Source organism: Hyperolius riggenbachi, chromosome 8 (genome assembly GCF_040937935.1).
Source record: "Hyperolius riggenbachi isolate aHypRig1 chromosome 8, aHypRig1.pri, whole genome shotgun sequence".
Taxonomy (NCBI): domain Eukaryota; kingdom Metazoa; phylum Chordata; class Amphibia; order Anura; family Hyperoliidae; genus Hyperolius; species Hyperolius riggenbachi.
The window spans coordinates 224,497,058-224,524,389 of record NC_090653.1 but is presented as its reverse complement, the minus strand read 5'-3'; the positions used below and the strand labels follow the sequence as shown (position 1 = coordinate 224,524,389).

The following is a 27,332-nucleotide window of genomic DNA, read 5'->3' as shown; positions in this document are numbered from 1 at the left end:
CAGATACTCAGGGTGATTTCACTCTTTATATATATATGCTCAATCACAAGAAAATGTATGCGTGCTCTACACCAAGCTTAACCCTTTCAAGTCTAGCTGTGCAAATCTGGCTAAAATGGCTTACCATGAGACATGCTCACGCAGAAATGCATCTGCTTTCGCATGCCAAACTTTGCAGGGTCAAAAACCAATACCGCGAAGCGGTTGCCCTGCGGGAATTAGTTTATGCTATACAGCACTATCCAGGAGCGCCTCGGGGAGGCTTCCCATTGCCCCCATACAACCAGGGGGGGGGCTGCGGGGCCCCAGGCTCTCTCGCTGCCTAGGGACCACAGCGACACCCCGGAGGAGGAGGCTGGGTAGCGCAGACGACCCCCCAAACGTGGCCGGCGCCGGGGGGGGGCCATCCGCACCCATCTCCCAAAAATTTAAAAACAGGCACTTACCTCAACGTCCATTGCGTTCTGCTGCTGCGCATCGACTCGGGGCACTGCATGGGAAAGGAGTGACGCATGGGTCACCCCGAGCTGTGGAGCTCAGGGCTGGCTCACACACATTACTCCAGAAGGGGCGGGAGGACAGGCACAGACAGCCCACTCATAGAGCAAGCCATCCACCACCTGCCTCCAAAGGACAGAATGCAAATATGCTCAATCACAAGAAAATTTATGCGTGCTCTACACCAAGCTTAACCCTTTCAAGTCTAGCTGTGCAAATCTGGCTAAAATGGCTTACCATGAGACATGCTCACGCAGAAATGCATCTGCTTTCGCATGCCAAACTTTGCAGGGTCAAAAACCAATACCGCGAAGCGGTTGCCCTGCGGGGATTAGTTCATGCTATACAGCACTATCCAGGAGCGCCTCGGGGAGGCTTCCCATTGCCCCCATACAACCGGGGGGGGGGCTGTGGGGCCCCAGCCTCTCTCACTGCCTAGGGACCACAGTGACACCCCGGAGGAGGAGGCTGGGTAGCGCAGACGACCCCCCCCCCCAAGCGTGGCCGGCACCGCGGGGGGGGGGCATCCGCACCCATCTCCCAAAAATTTAAAAACAGGCACTTACCTCAACGTCCATTGCATTCTGCGGCTGCGCATCGACTCGGGGCACTGCATGGGAAAGGAGTGACGCATGGGTCACCCCGAGCTGTGGAGCTCAGGGCTGGCTCACACACACAGGGCCGGGCCGAGGCATAGGCTGGAGAGGCTCCAGCCTCAGGGCGCAGTGTAGGAGGGGGCGCAGAATTCATTCAGCTTTCATTCCTAATTGTGTTTGAAGCAGAAAAAATAAGAAAAGGGGATACATGGCAGTTACTGCAAGCCAGATAACTAGATATTAAGGTGTTGGTGAGGTTGTGGGCCCTGTGGCGCCTCTTAGTCTAATAGCAATCAGTGTGTGATGGCTGGGGTGGCAGGGATGGAGGGGCGCACTTTGGTGTCTCAGCCTTGGGTGCTGGAGGACCTTGTCCCAGCTCTGCACACACATCACTCCAGAAGGGGGGGGAGGACAGGCACAGACAGCCCACTCATAGAGCAAGCCATCCACCACCTGCCTCCAAAGGACAGAATGCAAATATGCTCAATCACAAGAAAATTTATGCGTGCTCTACACCAAGCTTAACCCTTTCAAGTCTAGCTGTGCAAATCTGGCTAAAATGGCTTACCATGAGACATGCTCACGCAGAAATGCATCTGCTTTCGCATGCCAAACTTTGCAGGGTCAAAAACCAATACCGCGAAGCGGTTGCCCTGCGGGAATTAGTTCATGCTATACAGCACTATCCAGGAGCGCCTCGGGGAGGCTTCCCATTGCCCCCATACAACCGGGGGGGGGGGGCTGCGGGGCCCCAGGCTCTCTCACTGCCTAGGGACCACAGCGACACCCCGGAGGAGGAGGCTGGGTAGCGCAGACGACCCCCCCCAAGCGTGGCCGGCGCCGGGGGGGGCCATCCGCACCCATCTCCCAAAAATTTAAAAACAGGCACTTACCTCAATGTCCATTGCGTTCTGCTGCTGCGCATCGACTCGGGGCACTGCATGGGAAAGGAGTGACGCATGGGTCACCCCGAGCTGTGGAGCTCAGGGCTGGCTCACACACATTACTCCAGAAGGGGCGGGAGGACAGGCACAGACAGCCCACTCATAGAGCAAGCCATCCACCACCTGCCTCCAAAGGACAGAATGCAAATATGCTCAATCACAAGAAAATGTATGCGTGCTCTACACCAAGCTTAACCCTTTCAAGTCTAGCTGTGCAAATCTGGCTAAAATGGCTTACCATGAGACATGCTCACGCAGAAATGCATCTGCTTTCGCATGCCAAACTTTGCAGGGTCAAAAACCAATACCGCGAAGCGGTTGCCCTGCGGGAATTAGTCAATGCTATACAGCACTATCCAGGAGCGCCTCAGGGAGGCTTCCCATTGCCCCCATACAACCGGGGGGGCTGCGGGGCCCCAGGCTCTCTCACTGCCTAGGGACCACAGCGACACCCCGGAGGAGGAGGCTGGGTAGCGCAGACGACCCCCCCAAGCGTGGCCGGCGCCGGGGGGGGCATCCGCACCCATCTCCCAAAAATTTAAAAACAGGCACTTACCTCAACGTCCATTGCGTTCTGCTGCTGCGCATCGACTCGGGGCACTGCATGGGAAAGGAGTGACGCATGGGTCACCCCAAGCTGTGGAGCTCAGGGCTGGCTCACACACATCACTCCAGAAGGGGGGGAGGACAGGCACAGACAGCCCACTCATAGAGCAAGCCATCCACCACCTGCCTCCAAAGGACAGAATGCAAATATGCTCAATCACAAGAAAATGTATGCGTGCTCTACACCAAGCTTAACCCTTTCAAGTCTAGCTGTGCAAATTTGGCTAAAATGGCTTACCATGAGACATGCTCACGCAGAAATGCATCTGCTTTCGCATGCCAAACTTTGCAGGGTCAAAAACCTATACCGCGAAGCGGTTGCCCTGCGGGAATTAGTTCATGCTATACAGCACTATCCAGGAGCGCCTCGGGGAGGCTTCCCATTGCCCCCAATATATATATATATACAGATACTCAGGGTGACTTCACTCTTTATATATATATATATATATATATATATATATATATATATATATATATATATATATACACAGATACTCAGGGTGATTTCACTCTTTTCTTTTACACGTGTTTTGGACCTGAACATCTTCAGGTCCACTTTAAAAATGAACCCCGCCCCCTCCGCGTGACATCACGACGCCCCCGCCGTCGCCACGCACTGTTTGGCCGCCGGGTCCCCAGAAGAATAGAGGGGACTTGGGGATCCCGGTGGCTGAAAAAATAGAAAAAAAAGATTCAGGGGAGAAGCCTGGGTCCCACTGGCATCGCTGATCCCGCACGGGACCCAGCTCAGCAGAGCACGCGGCGGATTATTGACAGCCCGACCTGAGCACGACCTTACTGCTGCGCACATGGAAATCACAGCCTGTGCTCAGGTCGGGCTTACCGCCAGGGAGGTTAATTGACTACTTTCTACCTACCTAATGTAAGGTATTTCTACTGTTTGCAACAAGTGACCGAAAAAAAAAAGCAAAATTGTTTTTGTAATATTTAACCCCTTTCCACGCTATACCAAACTATTATCTACAGTTCCGATTTAGAGAAAAATTCAAGGCACATATACTTATGGATGCAGATGTTTAAATTAATGTGCTACAAAAATTAAGGCTACAAAAATTCCCCCCCATTTTCTTCTTTTTAAAACCTCATGTTCGTTACTAATAGGTCCTCTTGTTCAGTTCTGCAACACTATTGGATGGTTGAATGTGTAAATAGGCCTGTTTATTTGGCCATGAAGTCATACAACCTGGGTGCCTATTTGGGCCTCTTGGGGTTATAATAGATGTAACATTTCACATTTTTGTCAACTTCTGTGGCAGCAAACATTACTGATCCTGTTTGTTCACAAAATACATGTGATATTGTCAGATAATGTTAAAATAATGTGTCTAGTAGGGATGATCAAAGAGATGCAAATTCTTCAGAGTTGATACAAATGTATGCAAATTTTTATGAAAATGTATGCAGTTTGAAAATGCACCAATCAATTTACATCCAGGTTTAAATCTATTGGGCCTTTTTCAAGCTGCATATATTTGCATAAACAATTGCATCATTTTGGAAGTATTTGCATCTCATTGATCATTGAGCATACATATTGGCTGTCATAACTAAATGGAAAAGACAAAAAATGCATCCAACAGGAAATTGTCCGCTCTACAGAACAATTTTTCTGGAGACGTTTACCCTTTATAGACAGATTCACATGGCCAAAAATCTCAGTGATGTTTCTAAGACTAAACTTTCTTTCACACCTATATTTAAAGGGATCCTGAGCTCAGGCTCAAAACCGAATTTGGACTTACCTGGGGCTTCCTCCAGCCTCGCATAGCCTGCGAGGTCTTCTCCCAGTTCCACTAGCGGCTTAGTTAATTGGTGACTTCAGCCTGAAGTCGGCCGCGTATGCCCCCACCATGCACACTACGCATCATCACTCCGCCTGGCGTGAGAGTCCTGCACATGCGCTGTTCTCTAGGACTGAACCGCGCATGCGCAGGACTCTAATGCTGGCCACTGTGATGACGCGTAACATGCGTGGCGGGGGCACGCTCTCCAACTTCAGGCCAAAGTCGCCAATTAACAGAGCCATCAGCGGGACCGGGAGACTAGCCAGGAGGTCACCAGGGGACCTCAAGTGCTCTGATGGGCTCCAGGTAAGTCCTCAATTCCGTTTTGAGCCTGAGCTTAGGGTCCCTTTAAATATAGGTGTGAAAGAAAGTTTAGTCTAAGAAACATCACTGAGATTGTTGGCCATGTGAATCTGTCTACACAGGGAAGACGTCTCCAGAAAAATTGTTCTGTAGAGCGGACAATTTTCTGTTGGATGCATTCTTGTCTTTTCCATTCAATGATGACAGCCAATATGTATGCAATTTTCTACCTAGACACATTATTTTAACAATATCTGACAATATCACGTGTATTTTGTTAACAAACAGAATCAGGAATGTTTGCTGCCATTTATGGAAAGAAGAACGAGCTACAATTTTGGAGAGCTGCATCTAATGTTGGACATGTACACACATTGCAATGCAATCATGTTCATGAAAAATTCAACTTTTCTATAAAAAAAGGTAATACATTGCCAGGGGCGTAACTGTAAATCAAGGCCCCCCCCCATTAAAATTTGGATGCCCGCTCAGGTCTGTTTTGGGGGTGGGAGGGGTCGCAGCATGGGTCAAGTGCATGGCCACCTACACCGGCGAGGAGGGAGGCCACTCCCCCCTCACCTTGGGCTCTCCCCTCAGCGCTCCCCCTCCAGCATCAATCATTGGCAGCAGTGGTGGGCAGGAAAGCATACCTCCATGTGTTCCACTGTGGAGGTCTGATTTCTAAGTGCCTCACGCTACTTCCTGATAAACAGGAAGTAGCATCAGACACTTAGAGAGCGGAACCTCCGGCCGATCTCTAAGCCGATGTAGGTGGCCATGCTCTCCACTCATACCGCGACACCTCCTGCCCCCCAAAATGACCCAGGGCGGGCCCCAGAGCGGCCCCGGCCCCCCATGGGTGCAGGGGCTGCAACCCCTATTGTTACGCCACTGTACATTGCCTAAATGTAGATCAGTGCAGCTTAAGCCTCTTGCAAATACATTTAATTAAAAATGAGCTTTCCATTTCAATCTGCAACCAGCTGAAAATAAAAAAAATTGACGAGAGTGATGGAAATCTACGTCCTGCCAGGAATAACAGCTCCCAAACACAGGGCATAGATTTCAATCACTGCTGTCTGTAAGGGCTTAAAAACCACACTTGTCATTTTTATTATTATTGTGTTTTTGCTGTTTTCTTTTATATAAACATTTGAAAATGAGAAATCTATTAATTTACGCGTTGAGATTGAGAATAAAGTTCAGAGTAAAACACATTTTTAATAAAATTAAAATAAATAAAAAAACGAAAATAAACTTTTATTTACCTAGACCTGTACATCAGTCCTGACAGAGAGACACACGAGAAGGAAAAAGGTTTGGGTGGTTCTTGGTTCTCAAAGAGGGACTGTCTCTCTGAAAAAGGGACTGTTGGGAGCTACCATGTTTTCCTAAAAATAAGACAGGTTTTTATATTAATGTTTGTGCAAAAAATGCATTAGGACTCATCTTTTTGTTTTATTTTTCCATCAACAATCTATATTATTCTTTAATAAAAAAATAAATAAATCAGCATTTATTGAAATAAAGTCATCAGACTCTAGAACATCATCATAACTTTCCAAATCCTGAATTACATCATGAATTTCATGTTTCCTTTTTCCCCATGTATACTGATCCTCATTGACAGAGAGCTCGACACTTGCCAACCCAGGTGACCACACACCATAACATTTTTTAAATTTCTTTTCAATTCAAGAATTGCAATACATTTTTGTGACTAAGATTAAATTTTTTCCCTATTATGAAAATACATTTTTTTATTGTTAAGTTAGGAAAAAATTGTTTGGGTCTATACATCAAGAAATTGTCAACCTACACTGCATCATTTAATTTTCATATAACCACTTAAAGACAAGCAGACTCATAAAAACGTCCTGCTAGAGCCTCTTATCGGCTCCAGGCCTTTTTTATAAGTCAAACAGATCTTCTGCCGCTGTGCGCGTGCTCGTGCGTGCGTGCCCGTGCATTCCCATGCGTGTGCACGTGAGATTCGTAGGAAAAACACACCATAGGAAAAAATACACCTTTTATTTCCAAATACTATATTGTCACCATACTTTGTACTAGGGACATAATTAAGATCTTGTGATAACCAGGACAAATAAGCAGATAAAATGTGTGGGTTTTATGTACAGTAGCAGTGTTTATATTAAAACTATAGAGGATGAAATTGGAGAAATTGTGTACTTTTTCATTTTTTCCTTGATTTTCCCTTTAAAATGCATAGAAAATAAAGTAATTACTGAAAACAAATATCAATCCCCAAAAGCCTAATTGGTGGTGGAAAAAACAAGATATAGATCATATTATTGTGATTAGTAGTGATTAAGCTATTGGCAAATGAAAGGGATGAGCGCTGAAAGGTGAAAATCGCTCTTGTCCGTTAGGGTAAAAACCGATTTGGGGTAAATTGGTTAAAATGAATCAGAAAAAATCAACACTCCCGATCTTCTTTTATTGCATAAAAACGGGAAATTGGATCAGATTTCTCGAACGAATTAAAAAAAAGCTTTCAATTTTTAAGTACAACCGATCATTTTTTATCATATTGCTGTAAAATTGGATCATTTATTGTATTGTGTGTGGCTACCTTTATTGTTTTAGGTTTTGCGGGGTCTTTTGACCTTTTGAGTGCAGTTCTTTTGGGGGTGTCTGCATTCCTTGGTGGAGGGTCCATCTGTCATGCTGCAATTGATTTGACGTTTTTACATATATACCATCTATACCATATATACCATTGCTCTCTGGACTCTTTGACTTTGACTTTTTTTTATGAACTGTAACCAGGGCTTATTTTTGGAGTAGTGTTGGTATTTTGAACATCCACAAAATTCCTGAAAATCATGCTAGGGCTTATTTTGGGGGGAACCTGGTTATGTGAAAATAGATCCAGGAATTAGCATTGCACATCTGTAGGTAGATGCAGCTCGATGCAAGGTAATGTTTTTTTGCATTCGCACAACACCTAAACAAAAAGGTTGTTGCGCAGAGTTAAGTACACTGTCAGGCTGAAATAACAAATCTTCTTTTAATTAAATCTGTCCATGAGAGTCTTGAGCTGGAGAGAGCAAGTGCTGGATTTTGTGATGTGTCTGCCAGCCCCAGTACTGTACATCCAGCCCTTCTCCTCCCCTCCCACCCTCATCCAGCGCACACTGCACAAGTATCAGAGCTACACGCTGTTGTCACACACACAGTTACGCCACACAAGGCTGCCTACACTGACAGCTCTGCAAGCAGCACATCAACCTGTATTGTACCTGCTCTGGATCTACGAAGCTAGAGTCTCTCTGTTTACTATTCAAGGCTTCCTCACAGGACTTGAATTCTTGGATTTATACAATTACCAGATGCCAGGATAGAAGACCTGTTTCTTCCAGTTCACATCACAAGGTAAGGGACACTCTGGCTTTCTCAGCACAAACTCAGTTATTAGTGGGAACTACCGGTAGTTTTATTTAGGACAAGCAGATGTTTATAAGCTGTGTGTTCTTACATCGTCAGTCTTCAGGAATAGAGTCTGAAGAAGGCTTATTAGCCAAAAGCTTACTTTTTTCTTTTAAGTTAGCTGATAAATGGTGTCATTCTGATACAAAACTTCCTGCTTTTACCGATGGCTAACACAGTACAATACAGCTTTATTTAGTACAGCCAGCGTTTGTAGCAAAGGGCAATGAAGGGGAGAATGTGTGACCCTAAGGTCAGTGATGGCCAAAAATGGGATCTGTGACATTATGCTGGCTGCAGCACTCTACAGAATGATCTATAGAGATGGAAATGTACATTGTGTAAATAATTTAGCATTGGATGGGAGTTCCGGTTGGTGATGGTCAGTTTGAGCCTCTATTGATTTAAGAAAGCAATTGTAATTTATTAGTAATCAGGCTGACAGTATATGATCGTTCTTTCTGACTTCCTGATCACCACATGTACCCTATAAGTATCGATAGCTAAGAAAACCTGACACTAAGATCAGTATAGCTAAGTCAACCAGACAGGTCTGTTCTTATCTCAGAGGAACCAGGGCCATCCAAAACTATTATCTGTTTGACCTTTCTATTACAGCTACCTATAGATAGTTCATCATTGACCTCCAGTCTGATCACTATTGGACAGAATGCCTCCTCTTATATTTGTTGTGTATCTCTGTATGGAGAAGCAATTCATCAGTCACGGTAGATTGTCTCAGATTTGTGTTGCAACCCAAAGATAAGCTTATGAAATATTTCTCCAATGTTAACGGACAGATCTAAACTTAGCCCTGGATAGTTTGGGATGCGTCTGAAAACTTTATTCAACCGGTATTGTTCTCTCCAGAATAAAGATAGTTGTGAGGGTATTTTGCAAGCCATACGCGGGTCAAACGCAGACTGATCATGCAAATATTTTATCTCCCCTCAAATGGCAATCGATCAGGGGTGTAACATTACATAATATTGGACTACGCAGTACAAAGCTACTCAGCTCTCTATTAACTCGCTGTGCCATTACTGAACATTTGTAATAACTGTCGATCATACTTTATCAAACAACAAGGTGAAATTGAATACATTACAGACAGATCCAATCAAATTAATCATTTGATAAACAAACATAGCCATATACACACACTCAACGATTTTCCCGGCAGATTCAATCACAGATGGAATCTGTTACAAAAAGTATGCCCCTGATCATCATTTTAATAGATTTTTGGCTAAATTCAATCAAATTTATTGATCGGACGGACAAAAACATTTTGATTGATGATGGGTGTGAGCAGTGATAGATTGACAGCCCATAGTGGTGTACTACATTGAGTCTTACTTAGGATACACCTCCTTATATTATGTTATCTTTTTTAGACAAAGGTATCTTTTTTTGTGTGCTATATGCAGAGCCGGGACAAGATCCTCCAGCACCCAAGGCTTGAGACACCATAGTACGCCCCTCCATCCCTCCCACCCCAGCCGTCACACACTGATTGCTATTGGACTAACAGGACCCCCAACACCGTAAGCTCGTTATCTGGCTTGCAGTCACTGCTATATATCCGCTTTTGTTATTTCTCTCTGCTTCAAACACAGTAGGGGAATGATAGCTGAGTGAGTTGTGCGCCCCCTCCTACACTGCGCCCTGAGGCTGGAGCCTCTCTCGCCTCTGCCTCGGCCCGGCCCTGGCTATATGCGATATATTTTAAAAAATAAACTTCCCCTTGGAAACATTATTTTGTCTGCACTGCTAATGGGCTAGTAGAGCAGTGCTTAAACTTTGCATATGAAAATATAGATGCAGTGCTATTTGCAGGTGAGAATCAGTAGCGGTAATGGAAAGCAGAAAGCTGTAATTAGGAATTATTTAGTTGCTGAATAGATTGCTGCTTTCAGTGGTAGTCAGTTGACTGTAGGCTAAGAAAATAATGGGGGCTTTGGGCAACTCTTCCACAGTTCTCAATTTTATAGATAAAGGTGCCTATAAATAAACCTTTAAAAATAAGGGCTCAAAACTCGGCATAGGCACTATAGGCACTGACTGTTGGCCTGAGGAAGCCGGCGTTTGGTCTTGCGAAACATGTCATCATGTCATTAAAGTTTATTCGGATTATTTGATTGTGTCGTCTTTAAGGTAAGCCACCTATTATTCAGTTTCAGATTGTTTTTAAAAGCTTTAACCTCCCCTGGACACCTCTTTCTCCCTTTTAAAATATGGTCACTAGTTTCTTATCCTGATATTTATAAAAGAGCGATCATATATTAGTCACAGTTGTTACTTTTCCCTATATATGCCACGCATAGTGTTTGTTTGTGGCTGGTTACTTCTACTACTCAGTGGTGATCTGCAGGAAAATTGTACAACACTGTGTTTAAAGCAAGCCTAAAGCAAAAACAAACCCTTATCATATTATAAATTGTAAATAGAGCATTAGTAGCAAAGAAAACAGTCTCAAAATTTTATTTTCAGCTATTTAGTTTTTTTTATAGCATTGCATCATACTGTCACATTTGCAGTTTTAAAACCACACTCTGTCTTTTAAAGGTGGGCATACACTGGTCGATTTGCCATCAGATTCGACCAACAGATAGATCCCTCTCTGATCGAATCTGATCAGAGAGGGATCGTATGGATGCCTTTACTGCAAACAGATTGTGAATCAATTTCAGCATGAAACCGATCACAATCGGTGGTGATGCTATCGCCGCTCCCCCTCCCCCCCCCCCCCCCCCCCCGCATACATTACCTGCTCCGGCCGGCGAGAGTCCCCGCTGTTACCGCTGTCTTCTTCTCCGCTGGATTCCGGACCGGCTGCATTCACTTCTTTCTGTCCGGGGAAGTTTAAACAGTGGAGGGCGCTCTACTGTTTAAACTTCCTGCTGGGACAGGAAGTAGCCAGCTGGTCCGGAATCCGGAACCCAGCCGAGAAGAAGACAACGGTGACTCGCGCCGGCCGGAGCAGGTAATGTATTGCCGCTGTATTGCGTCGGTCGTCGGGCATTCGAACCCCGCTATCGATGCACACTTCCGACCCACCGGTGATCGAGCAAAATCTTCCGCACGGACAGCTCAACGGGAATCTGTAATATACACAAACAGAGCACTAACCAACCAAGCTCAACGGGAATCAACGGGAACGATTGATTTAGGACGGAAATCGATTGTTTGCGTTTGCACAACAATTTCACAGCAAATTCGAATCTGCTGTATATCGGTGGGAAAATCGTTAGGTGTATGGGCCCCTTTTAGCTATAAAACAAAGCAGAAATAATGACCCATTGAACTTCCCTACACTAAAACCTTATCAAAGCTGTCTCTCACTGTTTCTTGGCTGTTTAAGTGCTTTAGAAAACAGGACTGCATTCGACCCAGTGGGTTAAATAGTTCAGAAAAGCTTTTTTTCATAGATAACAACTTAAGCTTTTTAACTCCTCCTGTACTGGAAAACAATATGAGACTTTTCTTTGCTACTAATTTTCTATTTCTTAGCTGTACTACACGTACAATTCATCATCTCATACGTTTATTTTTGTAGGTTTGCTTTAAATAAATTCTACTGTTCTGTACACTTCTCCATTGCTGTCTATGGTGAATGTCATCTGACAATCTAAAATGACTGTTAAGTAGTTCTGTATTAATGTGGGCATCATAGATTTGATTGTCATTGTTATTTGATTGATGATTTTCGCTAATAAATGATTGTCAAATAAAAGGAGTGATCTATCCAGCTGACTGCCACTGTTATAAATATGAGAATCGATCTGAATAGTTTCTGCGGAAAGGATGTTATTTTTCTAATGATTAATTGTAGAATTTATGTAAGCTGAACACATACAAATAAGAAGTATGTCTCTTCCAGAGTAAAATGAGCTATAAATTACTTTTCTCCTATGTTGTTGTCACTTACAGTAGTTAGTAGAAATCTAATGGAAGGTTTTTGACTAGTCCACTTCCTCAAAATGGGGATTCTCAGTATTTCATGTATCTGTTCATTTCATTTATTCTTTACAAAAGCACTCCCTGGAATAGATCTATGCAAAAGAGGCAGCTTCCCCTCCCCTCCCCCCCACACACATGTTTGTACACTATTATGGCAGCTGGACTGAGCAACTGCCTTTCACTAAGTGCTTTTAAAAATAAGGAAAACCCTTGGACTCCCCCATGAGGAGATGGGCTAGTCCAAATCAGATTTCTACTGTCTACAGTAACTGACGACATAGGAAAAAAAAGTAATTTATAGCACATTTTACTCAGGGAGAAATATACTTTTTATGTATTTAAAATTCAATCATTTTTTTTGCAATAGCCATCCTTTAAATATATGCTCACCGGAATCCTAATAGAAAGAATACAAAAAAACGCAATAAAAAATTATAGTGCAAAAAATTTAGATAATAGCATCAGCTCTTCATTCAGTCAGCAAAAGCACCGCCTTTTGACTGTGTATTCAGCCAAATATTCAGCCAAAGAGCTGTGTGGTTTTGGGGTGGATGTTACAAGTCATGCAGAAACTATTGGAGCTGAGGTGCTTGTAAGTATTAGATGAGTTCTGATCCATTGTTGTCATCTGTGCTGGGTGACAATCTCTTGGACACGGGTAGATACACTAGTGATGTCACAAGTCTGGGATGATTTACTTGGCCATATACGTATCAACATCTATTGTATTGTCTCAATCCTGTCAATCAATTTTTAAATTGATTTTGGGCCGTTTATTGATCAAGAGGGTTAATGAACATGCTAGAAAAGTACTATTATTATTATTAAACGTAATTGTTATTATGAATAAACTTTATTTGAAAAAGCGGTGCTGTACAATAGATAATAGATAGAGGAGACATTACAGTACTGCGCAATGCTACATAGACAAGACACAGAACCCTGCTCTCCTGGCGGACTACTTCAGGGCTGCAGGCCTGGGCAACCAGGATCATTAAAGACAAAATAGTGATCTAACAGTAAACAATGGTCCGCAGATTGCAATGTAGTGATAAATATAGCAGATGCATGGAGGCGCATGCGCGGCGCGACCAAGATGGCCGCTTGAGACAGGAGCTCCGGCACACCCTCCGCTTTCCGCAGCCGCTATCCGCTCCTATACCCACCCTGCCGCGCGGCTCTCACCGGGATCGTTTCCCAGGCATCCCCCGCTCCAGATGTCCTCCAGAGCGACACCCAAACCAGCAGCAGCAAGCGGCACCATGGATCGATATCTCCGCGCTGTGGGATCCCAAGATGGCGCCGACCCTCTGCTACACGCAGACCATTCCTCCGCATCACAGGCCAGTATAAACAATGACTCTGCCCCCATCACGGCCTCCACCCTAGAAGCCACTCTTGAAAAGCACTATCGTGCTATGCACGATTCCCTCCAGCAGCTACTGCTCTCAGCTGTACAAGACCTCAAAGCTGACATTACAGGGCTGGGGAGTCGCACAAGTGCACTAGAAGACAAAGTAGATTCACTTGCTCAAAAACAAGCAGATCTTGAAGAGGATCACCAGCTTGTCCTATCAGACATTAAATTTCTCCGCTCAGCTCAAGAAGACACTGAGAATAGGGAGAGGAGGCAACATTTGAGGATTAAAGGGGTATCGATGTCTGTAAAACCAGACCAAATAGTTCCATATCTCACAGAACTGTTCAAATCCATTGTTCCTGACCTACCAGACGAAATGTGGCGATTGGACAGGGCACACAGATCTCTAGGTGAGCGACAGCCGTCCCCTCAAAGGCCCAAAGACATCATCACAAGACTTCACTACTATGAAGCCAAGGAAGCTGTTTTGCAAGCCCTCAGGAAATCGTCCCCGATTACTTTCAAAGGAGAGGAACTACACATCTATAACGATTTATCTTTAATAACCCTGGCCAAACGAAGGGCATTTAAACCAATAACTCAACTTCTCAGAGGTGCACAAATCTCATATAAATGGGGCTTCCCTTTCCGTCTCATAGTTATCAGAAACGGCATGACCTTCTCAGTATCTGACATTGACAATGCTCCCATGTTTCTTAAGCAAATGGGCCTAAAGCCACCACCTCTCGACACCATCCAACAACCTAGATCTCCGAATATCAGATCGCCCCCCCCCGGAAAGTCCGTCACATTTCGGAATGGACAAAAGCTCCGATCCGAAGCCTTACCTACCAATCAGAATCTGAAAACATGGATGCTCTCCCTACTTGAAACGAGCATTTAGTTTTCTTACCATGCTTACATATATAGGTTGAGTATAGAGGCTATAAGTACGCTTCTTGCATTTGTTTAATTTAGTTACTATCTTTAGTATATGCTCTGCTCACCTAACCTTGTATTATGAACCCGGATGAATACCTATTACACCCCTCCCGGTTTTTCGCCCTCTTTGAAGTGAGGCTCTGGGCTCCTGCCTTACCATTTTGGTGCTCCAGCATGTGCCTCCAGAGGCTCATCCCTGTGTCTCCCTGGCCATGTTTCGGCCCAGACACTCTCAGGATGACCTACTTCGAGCATCCTAAGAAGGATGCTATTGCATGCAGCCTCCTTATTTGCAGAGGCAATTTTTGTTATTGTATGTTTTTATTGTTTTTCTTACCTGTTTTGATTTTAAACTGTATGATGCGAGGCACACAATTGCTTTCCTCCCTATTCCTTCCCCCGTGGGCGCAGCGCTCAATTTCTACCCACTTCAATGCTCACTCCCTTTACTTAGATCATGGTTAAACTTCTTACACTGAATGTGAAGGGCCTAAACAACCCTCAAAAAAGAATGTCCCTTTTAAGGGACCTCAAAAGAATGGAGATAGACATAGCGATGCTCCAAGAAACACACCTTAGATCGCCAGACTTGACCCGACTCACAAACAAACACTATCCAACGGTCTACACAGCTTCAGGTCTGGTTAAACGGGCAGGCGTAGCCATCATATGTAAAGCATCTCTTCCTATACAAATCACTAAGTCCATACAGGATCCTAAGGGACACTACCTAATCCTTCTGGGCAATTTAGCGGGAAAAACTATCACACTAGCAAATATATATATCCCTAACACCCAACAGACTTCCTTTCTCTCCTCGTTTCTCCTCAAACTACATAAAGTTCGGTCTGGCACTTTAATTCTTGGAGGGGACTTTAATTTGGCATTTTCATCTTGTATGGATAGAAGCTCCCCCAACTCCCCTTTATCGAAAGCTACTCATGACCGTAACTCCCGTAAATTCAGAATCTTAATGAGGAAATACAACCTAATTGATCTTTGGAGGATAGCCAATCCCACCTCCATAGAATACACCTACTACTCTCCTCCCCATGCGTCTCATTCCCGCCTGGACTATTTTTTCTCTAACGCAACCCTCATCCCCGCACTCCTGGATTCAGATATTAATCCAGCTGCTTGGTCTGACCACCACAGCGTCACTATCAACTTAGACTGGCTCCATAATTATCACAAACCTCTCCACTGGAGACTTAACGAGACACTGTTACAAGACAAGGCCCTTATTTCTAAACTCTCAGAGGAATTACAAGCATTTTTCCAAATAAACACTAATACGGTCTCATCTCAAGGTATTCTCTGGGAATCTCATAAGGCCTTTATTAGAGGCCTTTTTATAGCCGAGAGTTCTAGACGTAAGAAATCCTCCTCCCAAAAACTGCTATCTCTTCAATCTACCCTATCTAAAGCTCAATCTACCTATAAAGCCAATCCAACACAAGATAACTATTCCCAGGTACAGCAACTTAAACTTCATATCCGATCCCACCAATCTGACCAACTCGAGAAAAGTCTCAGATGGACCAAACAACTCTTCTTCAAAAGGGGTAATAAACCTCACACCATCTTAGCGGGTAAACTCAACCCTAAATTATCACAACACTCGATATATTCTATGAAAGACTCAGAAGGTACCACTCACTATGACCCTCATAAAATAGCTCAAATTTTTACGAAATACTACGAACAACTATACAATCTACCAGATCATGGTGAGGATACCTCCTTTCTTTCCAGAATCGACACCTTTCTAGCCCCACTTGGCCTTCCCAAACTCACTGACCCACAGCGCACTCAACTTAATTCCCCCATTACTACCCTCGAATTAGCTGAAGTCTTAAAGTCTCTCCCATCCTCCAAATCACCCGGTCCTGACGGACTCCCTTACTCATACTATAAAAAATTCCAAAACATTCTACTACCCCAACTATCCGCTCTAGCTACTAAAATAATGCAAGGTGATAACCCGCCCTCTTCGATGCTAGCCTCCCTTTTGACAGTAATCCCCAAAGAAGGGAAAGACCCCCAGTTACCACAGAGCTATAGGCCAATCTCGCTGCTAAATTCCGATCTCAAAATTATTACCAAAGTCCTTGCCTCTTGCCTGAATCCCATACTCACCTCTTTAATCAACAACGATCAAGTGGGCTTCATTCTGGGCAGACAGGCGGGAGACAATACTAGAAAGGCTATAAACTTAATCTCTCTCATGAACAGGGGGGGAAGGCCTTCTCTGCTTCTGAGTTTGGACGCAGAGAAGGCCTTCGACCGCCTATCCTGGCCCTACTTATTCCAGGTCCTGAAACATCAGGGCTTTGACGGCCCATTTATAACACTCTTAAAATTTCTTTACTCTAGCCCCACTTCTACTTTAAAACTCCCGTTCTCCTCTCCTACTCCTTTCCACATTAAAAACGGCACTAGGCAGGGCTGCCCCCTCTCTCCCCTTCTCTTTGCAATAAGTATAGAACCCTTAGCTTGCGCAATCCGAATCAATCAAGATATACAAGGCATAAAACAGAAGGGGACTGAACATAAGATATCCCTCTTCGCAGATGATGTATTGCTTACTCTCTCCTCCCCTTTAACAACCCTTCCTGCCCTACATTCCACTATCTCATTATACGAATCAATCTCTGGTTTTAAAATAAATAAAGACAAGACGGAAGCTCTCCCAATTAAAATCCCCCCAGATATGTTACTCTCTCTTAAATCACACTACTCATATAACTGGAAAACCCGAACTCTGAAATATCTAGGGATCCACCTCGCAACTACCTATGCTGACATCTATAAGAATAACTTCCCATCACTCATCCAGAAAATCTTGCAGGATCTACACAAATGGACATCCTACAAGATTTCCTGGATAGGCAGGATATACACACTTAAGATGAATATTCTCCCACGGATTTTATATCTCTTCGAGACCCTCCCAGTCCATGTCCCTTCAACTCAATTATCCAAGTTACAATCAGCCTTCTCAGACTTTGTCTGGAATCACAAGCGTCCCAGAGTAGCCAGGTCGGTTCTCCTGACCCTGAGGGAACAAGGAGGTTTAAGCTTACCCTCTCTTAAACACTACTATCAAGCAACCCACCTTCGACAACTGACCGAGTGGTCAAGTCTTAAAGTTTTCACTAAATGGGCCCTGATTGAAGCAACAGATCTACAACCCCTTTCACTAGCCTCACTGATCTGGATGGACCCCCCTCCAAGAATTTCCCATCCGACCCTTCTCCCCACTATCACCTTTACCATACGCCTATGGAGATCTATAAAACCTACAAAAAATCTCAAATCATATCCCTCCCCCTTACTTCCCGTACTAGGGAACCCCGCTTTTTTGCCTGGAACCTCACCTACTTTCATGGCTAGATGGTATTACATGGGCTACTCCAACCTGAAAGATTGGACCGACTTCGCCACAGGCAAGCTGTTAACCAGACCTAAGCTGGAAGAAAAAATAACACTAACACCCCAAACCTTAATGGAATTCAACCAAATTACCCACTTCTTGAACTCCTACACCCACAAAACCTCCTCTTTACCCTCCTGCTCCCCTTTTGAGAGACTATGCTCTCAAGGAGGCCATCAAAAGGGCCTCATCTCCCAGATATACTCCCTTCTCCAGACTAACTCGGGATCTTTATTACCTTCTCACTCCTATATGAAGAAATGGGAAGATGCTCTTAATGTCCCCATAAGTACAGAAGATTGGGCAGATATCTTTGAGAATGCTAAACATACCTCTATGTGCACACAGGTTAAAGAGAACATCTATAAGATCTTATTCAGATGGTACCTAACCCCAGAACTTTTGTCCAAAATCTATCCCAACTCCTCTGACCTCTGTTGGAGAGGCTGTTCTTCCAAAGGCTCACTAGAACATATTTTTTGGCTCTGTCCGCATATAACTCCCCTATGGAAGGAACTCCAACATCTTATTTGGACCATAACAGGTATCGAGGTCCCACTTGACCCAGTAATTATGCTATTAGGCAAACCACCCTCTAAGGTAGGTAAATACACTTCACGATTAATTACTCACATCTTAACGGCCTGTAGACTCTCTATCGCCTCGGCTTGGAAAACTATGGCCCCCCCTACCATAACTGACATCAAAGCTAAGATAAATTGGACTAAGAGCATGGAACGAATGACAGCCTGTTTAAGAGACACAGAACCCAAGTTTCGAAAGATCTGGGACCCATGGACTCTTTCTAACCCAGACCTCATGCCTCCATGAAGGTCCTTGCTCTTACCTCAATGTACACCTCCCTTAGATCCTCCAGGCCTTACGAAGCTACAATTGTCTGATTTAGGCCCCCTCACAACTACCTATAAGATAAACACCCTGATTACTGAGCGCTGCACCCAACCCTCCCCTGCTCCTTCTCACTATACTGATTATTGCCTCTAGGTATTTGATAGTATGCCACTTATTGGTACTTTTGTTATGCTCTTCTCAATTGTGTCACCCTTCATACTGCTCTGCGGATGTCACATTAAGCGGTTCCGAATTGGCCACCCTCCTCTGAACATTTCTACAAAGACATGGATTTTCCCGCCACTTATTTTACCCACTCTTTACAATCCATGGGACCTAAGCTTTTCTCTCCTGCCTACGGTACTCCACATAAGTCTTCCCGCTAAGAGACTATCGTTGTGGATTGAAGATACTGCACTCTCTATTACTTTCACATCCTTGTTATGATTGTTCCACCGACTTAAAGCCAGTGTACCGTATCTTTCTGATTGACATGCTTAATTGTGATGTTTTCCTTATTCTCTTTTAATAAAAAAAATAAGTGTTACAAAAAAAAAATATAGCAGATGCATGAATCAATGAGTTCATATGGTGGCAGAGAAGAACTCACAGGGAGGAGCAACTTGCCAAATAGGTTTACATTCTAAGAGGCAGGAGAAAGGTACACATGGGAAGGCGGGGGGGGGGGAGCAGGATTGTGGGAGGGGAGATTACAAGCTTACTCCACTGCGATGGCAGAGTATAGAGCCAGGCTGACAGATAATATTTATTACAGCAGAAAGATTTCTGAATAGATTGGAGTGCTTGCAACTCAGGGTGAGATTCCTGGCAGCATTACAAACACATTGCAGTGTTTAAATGGAATTTGATTTTGTGGCTGACAATCCTTCTGTAAGGGTACCTATACCCCCTAAAAGTACTGACCCAGCAGTAAAGCTGTATCTGAGGACCATTAGTATCCTAAGCCTTGCTGCTGATTGATGTTTGCCTCTTTTTTGCGCACTGTGGTTGTGTGTGGCATGCAGGGGGCTACCCTGGGACTGCCAGGTTTAGCACACTCCCACATTGGTGCAGAGGATGGGCATGTGGTCACATGAGGGGAGGAGGAGAAGCGGCCAGGCTAGGTCATGTGGGATAGCAATGACGCTGATACTCCAGGACCTGAGGCACACCAAAGAGTTAGAGGCCAAAGAGTAAGAAATCACAGTATAAGTCTGTAGTTGATTTATGGATATGTACTTGCGATAACTGATCAATAAAAAGCCTACTTACTTTCTAAGATAGGCAAATAAGCTGGCTGGGTATAGATCCGCTGTAACAAAGAATTTAGCCTTGGGTGTTTCATGTGATTTACATGTTTAGTATTAGAATTGTTAGTAAAAAAAATTTTTTTACAGTGAATATACCTTTAAGAGTGCAGTGATGCTGTGACTGTGCACACCCCCTTTTTGGGCGTGTCATTGATATATACAGTATGTTGGTGCGGGGTTGTTTATTACACCTGAGGTACAGCAGCTGTGCACTAAACAGCAATTCCATTTGCCTGACGGTGTCTGCAGCGCAGGAAACTATTTCTTCATCCAGATGAACAAGTGGTCATGTCTGTTTCTATGGCCATTTATCAGGGGAAGGGGAATCCTCCATTACTAGACTAATTACTTCTGCACTGATTATATATGGAGTGCTCAGTGACCCGCAGCAAAGTGCTGATTTATCACTGGCGGTCACCACAAGCTGAGAAATCACATGGGAACAGCTACCAGACATGATAGAAAATATTGTCCTACCTCTGTTATTCTTCTGTCACCAGCAGTGTGTGCTCATGCTGCATCCTGTGTTCTACCTACTATCAACAATCCTCTTATAGTCAAATCAAGGCCCAATTTATACTTTTTGTGCCCCTAGGCCAAGTATGCTGAAGTTCTGCTTTCATGTGCAGGCAGCTCCTCTCCCATTCTATGTGCAGCCCCCTCTTCCTTGTGTATCATCCATGTACTGTATACAGTAGCCCCTCTCTTTCATTAACAGCTTCCTAGGGCATCAATTTTCCTTTTTCATGTGTTGCTCCCCATTTTCAGTCTCCTCTTTCAAATGTAGTAATTCCTCTTCCATTTTCAGGTGCAGCCGTCCAAGGCCCGGGCCTTTGTGACCTTTCCACAAATTCGGCCCGAGTCAAATACTGAATAAATTAAGACACACACACACACACACACTGTTTAGAACTTTATCCTGAGTTATACTGTATCCCAGGAAATAATTTTTCATCTAACTTCAACATTATTTTAGAAACATCCGCCAAATGAAAATAAATAAAGAGTTGGTAAAAAAAAAGTAATATCTAACTTATTTTCAATACTTGTTTGCTGGGCACTGAAAAAGTATTTTATTGATGAGGCGAGAATACTCAGGAGAAAAGCTAATTGAATAGGCGCCATTTTTCTATGACAAAAAGTTGTACTTGGAAGGTAGGGTGAGAAATTCAAATTCTATTGAATGCCTAACTTCCTTTCAACCTGTTTGTGCTGCCATAATGAAGGATGAAGTTTAAAGAGAACCTGAACTGAAAATAAAAAGTCAAATATCGGGCAGCACGGTGGCGTAGTGGTTAGCTCTCTCGCCTTGCAGCGCTGGGTCCCCGGTTCGAATCCCAGCCAGGTCACTATCTGCAAAGAGTTTGTATGTTCTCTCCGTGTCTGCGTGGGTTTCCTCCGGGCACTCCGGTTTCCTCCCACATTCCAAAAACATACAGATAAGTTAATTGGCTCCCTCTAAAATTGGCCCTAGACTACAGTACTTACACTACATAATATAGACATATGGCAATGGTAGGGATTAGATTGTGAGCTCCTTTGAGGGACAGTTAGTGACAAGATATATATATATATATATATATATATATATATATATATATATATATATATATATATATATATATACGGTATACACTGTACAGCGCTGCGTAATATGTCGGCTCTATATAAATACTAAATAATAATAAAATAAACATACACAGGTCACAGGCCATGTAGTCTGTTCATCAATCTTTCTCCTCTCCTGCGTCCTGTTTGTCCACTGTGATCAATGGAATTCTCTGTCCTCCATTTTGAAAATGGTCATTACCCCATAACAGCTTCCTGGTCAGCACACTGTTAAACTGTTATATCGCCCAATTGAGCCATAGGGAAACATGGACATTACATTGCACATTCAGTTGTAACTGACAGCAGCTGATATTGAACTGACAACAACTGGTATATTTCAGTTCTGACAAAATCTTGTCAGAACTGGGAGGGATCACTGTAAGAAGAAAATGGTGAGCTTCTGAGAGGAACTGATGTTAGTGTGTAATATTCATTTGCAGTTACATCATGTGTTTAGTTTAAATAGTTTTACTCAGTTCAGGTTCCCTTTAAAGCACGTGTATCAAAGATGTAACTGAGTGCACCAAATATAAATCTCCCTTCATTTGTCCGCTGAGACAAGCTAAATCATTTTGCAATACTGTTCCACGTTCCTTCAAATCACAGCGGATGTTTCAGAGGTGCTGCTTCACACTGTTCTGGTCTGCACAGTATATGGGCTCTTTTCCACTACCAATTGCCTAATGCAAACACAGACACAAACGATTGTGATTTTTCATCAATTTGTATTTGCAATTGCGATTATGCATTTATCTTTTAACATTGAAGCACAATCGCAGGAAAAACTCCCCAAGAAAATACTTTCTGCAATTCTTTTGTAAACTAGCAACCCAAGCGATTTAAAAATCGCAGGCATTTTGCGATTTGAATTGCGCTCAATGGAAAAGAGCCCTATGTGTATACATATCTCTGTTGCCCACAGGCAGCACGGTGGCGTAGTGGGTAGCACTCTCGCCTTGCAACGCTGGGTCCCCGGTTGGAATCCCAGTAAGGTCAACATCTGCAAGGAGTTTGTATGTTCTCCCCGTGTCTGTGTGGGTTTCCTCTGGGTACTCCGGTTTCCTCCCACATCCCAAAAACATATAGATAAGTTATTTGGCTTCCCCCTAAATTGGCCCTAGACTACGATACATATACTACACAATACATACGTAGACATATGACAATGGTAGGGATTAGATTGTGAGCTCCTCACAGGGACAGTTAAGTGACAAGACAATATACTCTGTACAGCGCTGCGGAAGATGTCGGCACTATATAAATACTAAATAACAATAATAATACATAATGGGAGAGCTAATCGCTTACATAGAAAGGCCTTTTTCACATTTGGATTTGTATACAGAGCAGGGACAAGGTCCTCCAGCACCCAAGGCTAAGACACCAAAGTGCGCCCCTCCATCCCTCCCACCCCAGCCGTCACACACTGATTGCTATTAGACTAAGAGGGCCACAGGGCCCACAACCTCCCCAACACCTTAAAGTGAACCTCCGGACTAAAAATCTACTCAGCAGAACCGAAAAGGCTTGGGTTTTTTTTTAACAGTTTCACAGCATCAGAACTTTGTTTTTCTTACCAAAGCATCATTATATGCTGCATTTTTAGTTTAGCTCCACCCAACACCTGATGCTGTGCAGAGCATGATGGGATTTCCTATGTTGAGAGGTGCTCAGGACACAGGACAGTTGGAACTGTGTCTCATGCTCCCTGTCACCTCCTTTCAACCAAAAAGATGGCTGCCATCATGAAATCAAACATTTGCCTGTTCTTTTAAAACAGGGTGGGTAAGAGATTATATTACCTATCTATTTTAATTAACATAACTAATGTAACTTAATGACAGTATGTTTGTTTAGGCTGGAGTTCCTCTTTAATATCTAGTTATCTGGCTTCCAGTCACTGCTATGTATCCCCTTTTCTTATTTCTTTCTGCTTCATACACAATTAGGAATGACAACAGAATGAATTGTGCGTCCCCTCCTACACTGCGCCCTGAGGCTGGAGCCTCTCCAGCCTATGCCTCAGCCCGGCCCTGTTTGTATATACAACTGTTCATTCTGCATTGTGTTTCTATTCACCTGTTTTGTTTATTATGGGAACTACCGGTACTTGAACAACTATACTAATATAAATACAGGGCTTCCAGGCAGGGTGCCAGTATTGTCTTATTTTTATGTTGAAGGCTAAACCTGTATGCCAGATTGTCGGTGGGTTATTGGCAGTCAGTTTTATTATAGCACCCTTTTTAAATGAACAACTGGACCTGTCCAACGTACAATGTATTTATTGCTTGTTTTGTTTATTAACCACTTGACAACTACAGGTGTATTCCCCTTATAGACCAAAGCAATTTTCACATTTCAGTGCTCCTCCCATTCATTTGCTAATAATAGGGGTTTAGGGGACCCCCATGTTTCATCTTTGCCCTTGTCCCCCTTGCCACTTGAATCAGCCCTGTGTGACACAGCCTGTAGATTAACTTCGTAAAACAATCAATTGAATATATCTATATATTTTTTTGCATTGTGGCCAATTAATTATCTCTTATGTCCTGTTCTTTCCAGTCTTGCCTTGCTGGTATTACATGGCCGTTAAAATGTACTTGTACTCTGGAACACTTCCGCAAATAAAAGCTAAAGGTGGCCATACATTAGCCGACCAACCAACCAATCGACCATCCAATTCGATTATTATAATCGAATTGGATGAAAATTGGTGCTGCCAAGTACATGCCCGACCGACAAAGCGATCAATTTGAAGACATTGGCTGAACGGTCGATCGTGCATGCAGGAAGATGTTGGGCCAAAGTTGGTTGGTCAGGTGTGCGGCGGTACGGCAGTCGATTTGCGAACGAGCGACAAGATGACAAAACCCCTGCCGCTGCAATGTATAAATGTATGTAGTGTTTGTGCATTTATACATTACCTGTCCGGTGTCAGCCTCCATACGGTTTCCGTCCAACTCTCCAGGTTCCGCATAAACGCCGGCAGCACATAGCGTCTGACGGCAGACGCTATGCGCCGCTGGCGTTTATGCAGCTGTTATCGGGTGAGATGGACGGACACCATGCTGAAGCTGCCACAGGACAGGTTATGTATAAATGCACACACACTACATACATTTATACATTTTGGGGGCAGCAGCCGGGTGGACGCGGCGGGCTCAGTCGATTCCCTGATGATTTCATGCTGAAATTGGATGGGAATCGGCCGGTAGTGTATGGGCAGATTCGACAAGAGACAAATTTATCTCTAATCAGATTCGATTAAAGGTAAGTTTGTCTTTTGGTCGAATCTGCCCATAATAATGTATGGCCACCTTAGAGTGTGTTCCTCGCACAAACAGAATTCCACACATGCCTTTGTTTGCAATTCTCTTTTTCACCTGAGTTTTCTCCCAGGAGATAATTTTTCATCTTTGATTTTAAATAACTTTCCAGTACTTTTCAACAAAAAAAGTACCAAAACAGGACTGGTAAAAATATTTTGAGCATATTCTTGCCTTCTGGGGGCTTAAAATGCATTTTATTGACGAGTTTAAAAATATAACCTAGGAGAAAACTGAGGTGAAAAATTGAATTGCATATGGGCCAAAGCGAAAACGGCTATTTAGCCGCAAGATGAAATGGACGCGCAGGTTCATCCCACTGTAGCTTGGTTACCGTTATGATTAACCTTCCAAATCGGCGCCGTGCCTGAATTTATCGTTTTTTATAACGGCTATGATTCGGCAAAGTCAGTTTTGTAAATTTCCAAGCCGAAAGATGAAATGAATGTTCTTTTTGGGGGCAGGAGGGGTCGCAGCATAAGAGGAGAGCTGTGGCCGCAGATCGGTGGGTAGGGGGGAAACCCCCCCCCCTCCCTCACCTCGGGTTCTCCTCTTAGCGCTCCCCCTCCTGCAATCATTGGTGGTGCTCGTGGCAACCGCGGCGGTGGCGGCAGGCAAGCTGAGCACATACCTCCTTCTGGCCTCCGATCACTAAGAGCTTCATAGAACTTCCTGTTTACACAAGAAGTTCCATAAAGGACATAGTGATCAGAGACCTCCAGCCAGAAGGAGGTATGTGCTCAGCTTGCCTGCCGCCGCCGCGGCTGCCACAAGCACCACCAATAATTGCAGGAGGGGGAGCGCTAAGAGGAGAGCCCGAGGTGAGGGAGGGGGGGGGGATTTCCCCCCTCCCCACCGATCTGCGGCCACAGCTCTCCTCTATGCTGCGACCCCTCCTGCCCCCAAAAAGTCCCCGAGCAGGCATTGAACGTTGCCGTTACACATGAGCTTTGCGGCAACACACACGTCCATTTATAACTGCGGCCAGTATTCTCGTACCGGGGCCAAAGACCTTTTACATGTACATATTTTGGGCTATTTAGTCCCTAAATATACCATCTAATAACTCATTATAAATCAGGGAGAAACCTTTAGCTAGCTCTTTGGAATTTTAGAATAAAGATGCGGAATTTGCACTTACATAGGAAATTTAACTAAGGATTGAACTTCTTCCCAATAATACCCCCTTTCCATTGAGAAATCTTTACCTTTTCTTAAATAAGTCATCAGGGGGGTCTGTGTGGCTGATATTGTGGTGAAACCCCTCCCACAGTGTGATGTCATGACCATGGTCCTGACAGTGTGCTGTCTGAACCTATGTGGGAAATAACAGCTTTTTCGTACTGCCAAGCAAGCATTATCTTCCTCTGTGCATACAACTCTCAGTAAACGAACATTCCGTACAGATCACCTGGTAGAACTAAAGATGTAGCGACCAGTGATAAATCTCAAAATTCAAATCAAAGTAAAAGTTTCGCTGATGGGCCCCATGATTTCTAGCTACACTACTGGGCAAACACTGACTACATAATCTATAAATGGATATTGTTTAAAAAAAGTAATCTTATTTTTTATGTTATTTTCACTACAGTTCCTCTTTAACCTCTTGAGGACTGCAGGGCTAAACCCCCCTAGTGACCAGGCCATTTTTAGTAAAATTGGCCACTGCAGCTTTAAGGCCAAGCTGCAGGGCCGCACAACACAGCACACAAGTGATTCCCCCCCCCCTTTTCTCCCCACCAACAGAGCTCTCTGCTGGTGGGGTCTGATCGCTCCCCCCATGTTTTTTTTTTTATAAATATTGTTGCAGCTTTTAAAAAACAAACAAACCTGTTCCTTTAAAACCCTTCCCTCCCTCCCTCCTTCCCCACAGCCAGCCAATTACGGCAATCGGCTGTCATAGGCCTCTGCCTATGAGAGCAGATCGCTCTCCTGTCCCCCAGGGGGACAGCCATGTGAAACGGCTATCCTCAGTACAGCGCTGCTGCCGATCACAGCGCTGTACATAGAAATAGACGGCGACCGCGCCGTCTAACAGTCTCCCGAGCGGCAATAGCCGCTAAGAGACTGAAGGCGGGGCGGAGCTCCGCCCCCAAGCAGGAGATGAGCGCGCAGCCTGCACGCGATCTCCTGCAAAACAGAGCCCCAGGACTTTACGCAAATCGGCATTAGGCGGTCCTGGGGCTGCTGCCGCGGTCACGCCCTCAGTGTGACGCGGTCGGATAGAGGTTTATCCTGTATAAAATGCCTCAGCCATATATATTTATTGGTCTCTTTATTCAGTAGGTTGAGTCTGTCTTTTATTTTTTGGGAAACCCTGAGAG

The 27,332-nt window shown here is 44.1% G+C and overlaps 1 protein-coding gene across 1 annotated transcript in view; it reads left to right on the top strand.

Moving 5' to 3' along the window:
* The first annotated feature begins 7,955 nt into the window (after positions 1–7,955).
* AVPR2 (arginine vasopressin receptor 2) overlaps positions 7,956–27,332 on the top strand; it is a 270,138-nt gene continuing 250,761 nt past the window's right edge. Inside the window, exon 1 of the mRNA XM_068249757.1 lies at positions 7,956–8,151. The gene's annotated coding sequence lies outside the window, so the exon portion shown is untranslated. The remainder of the gene's footprint in view (positions 8,152–27,332) is intronic.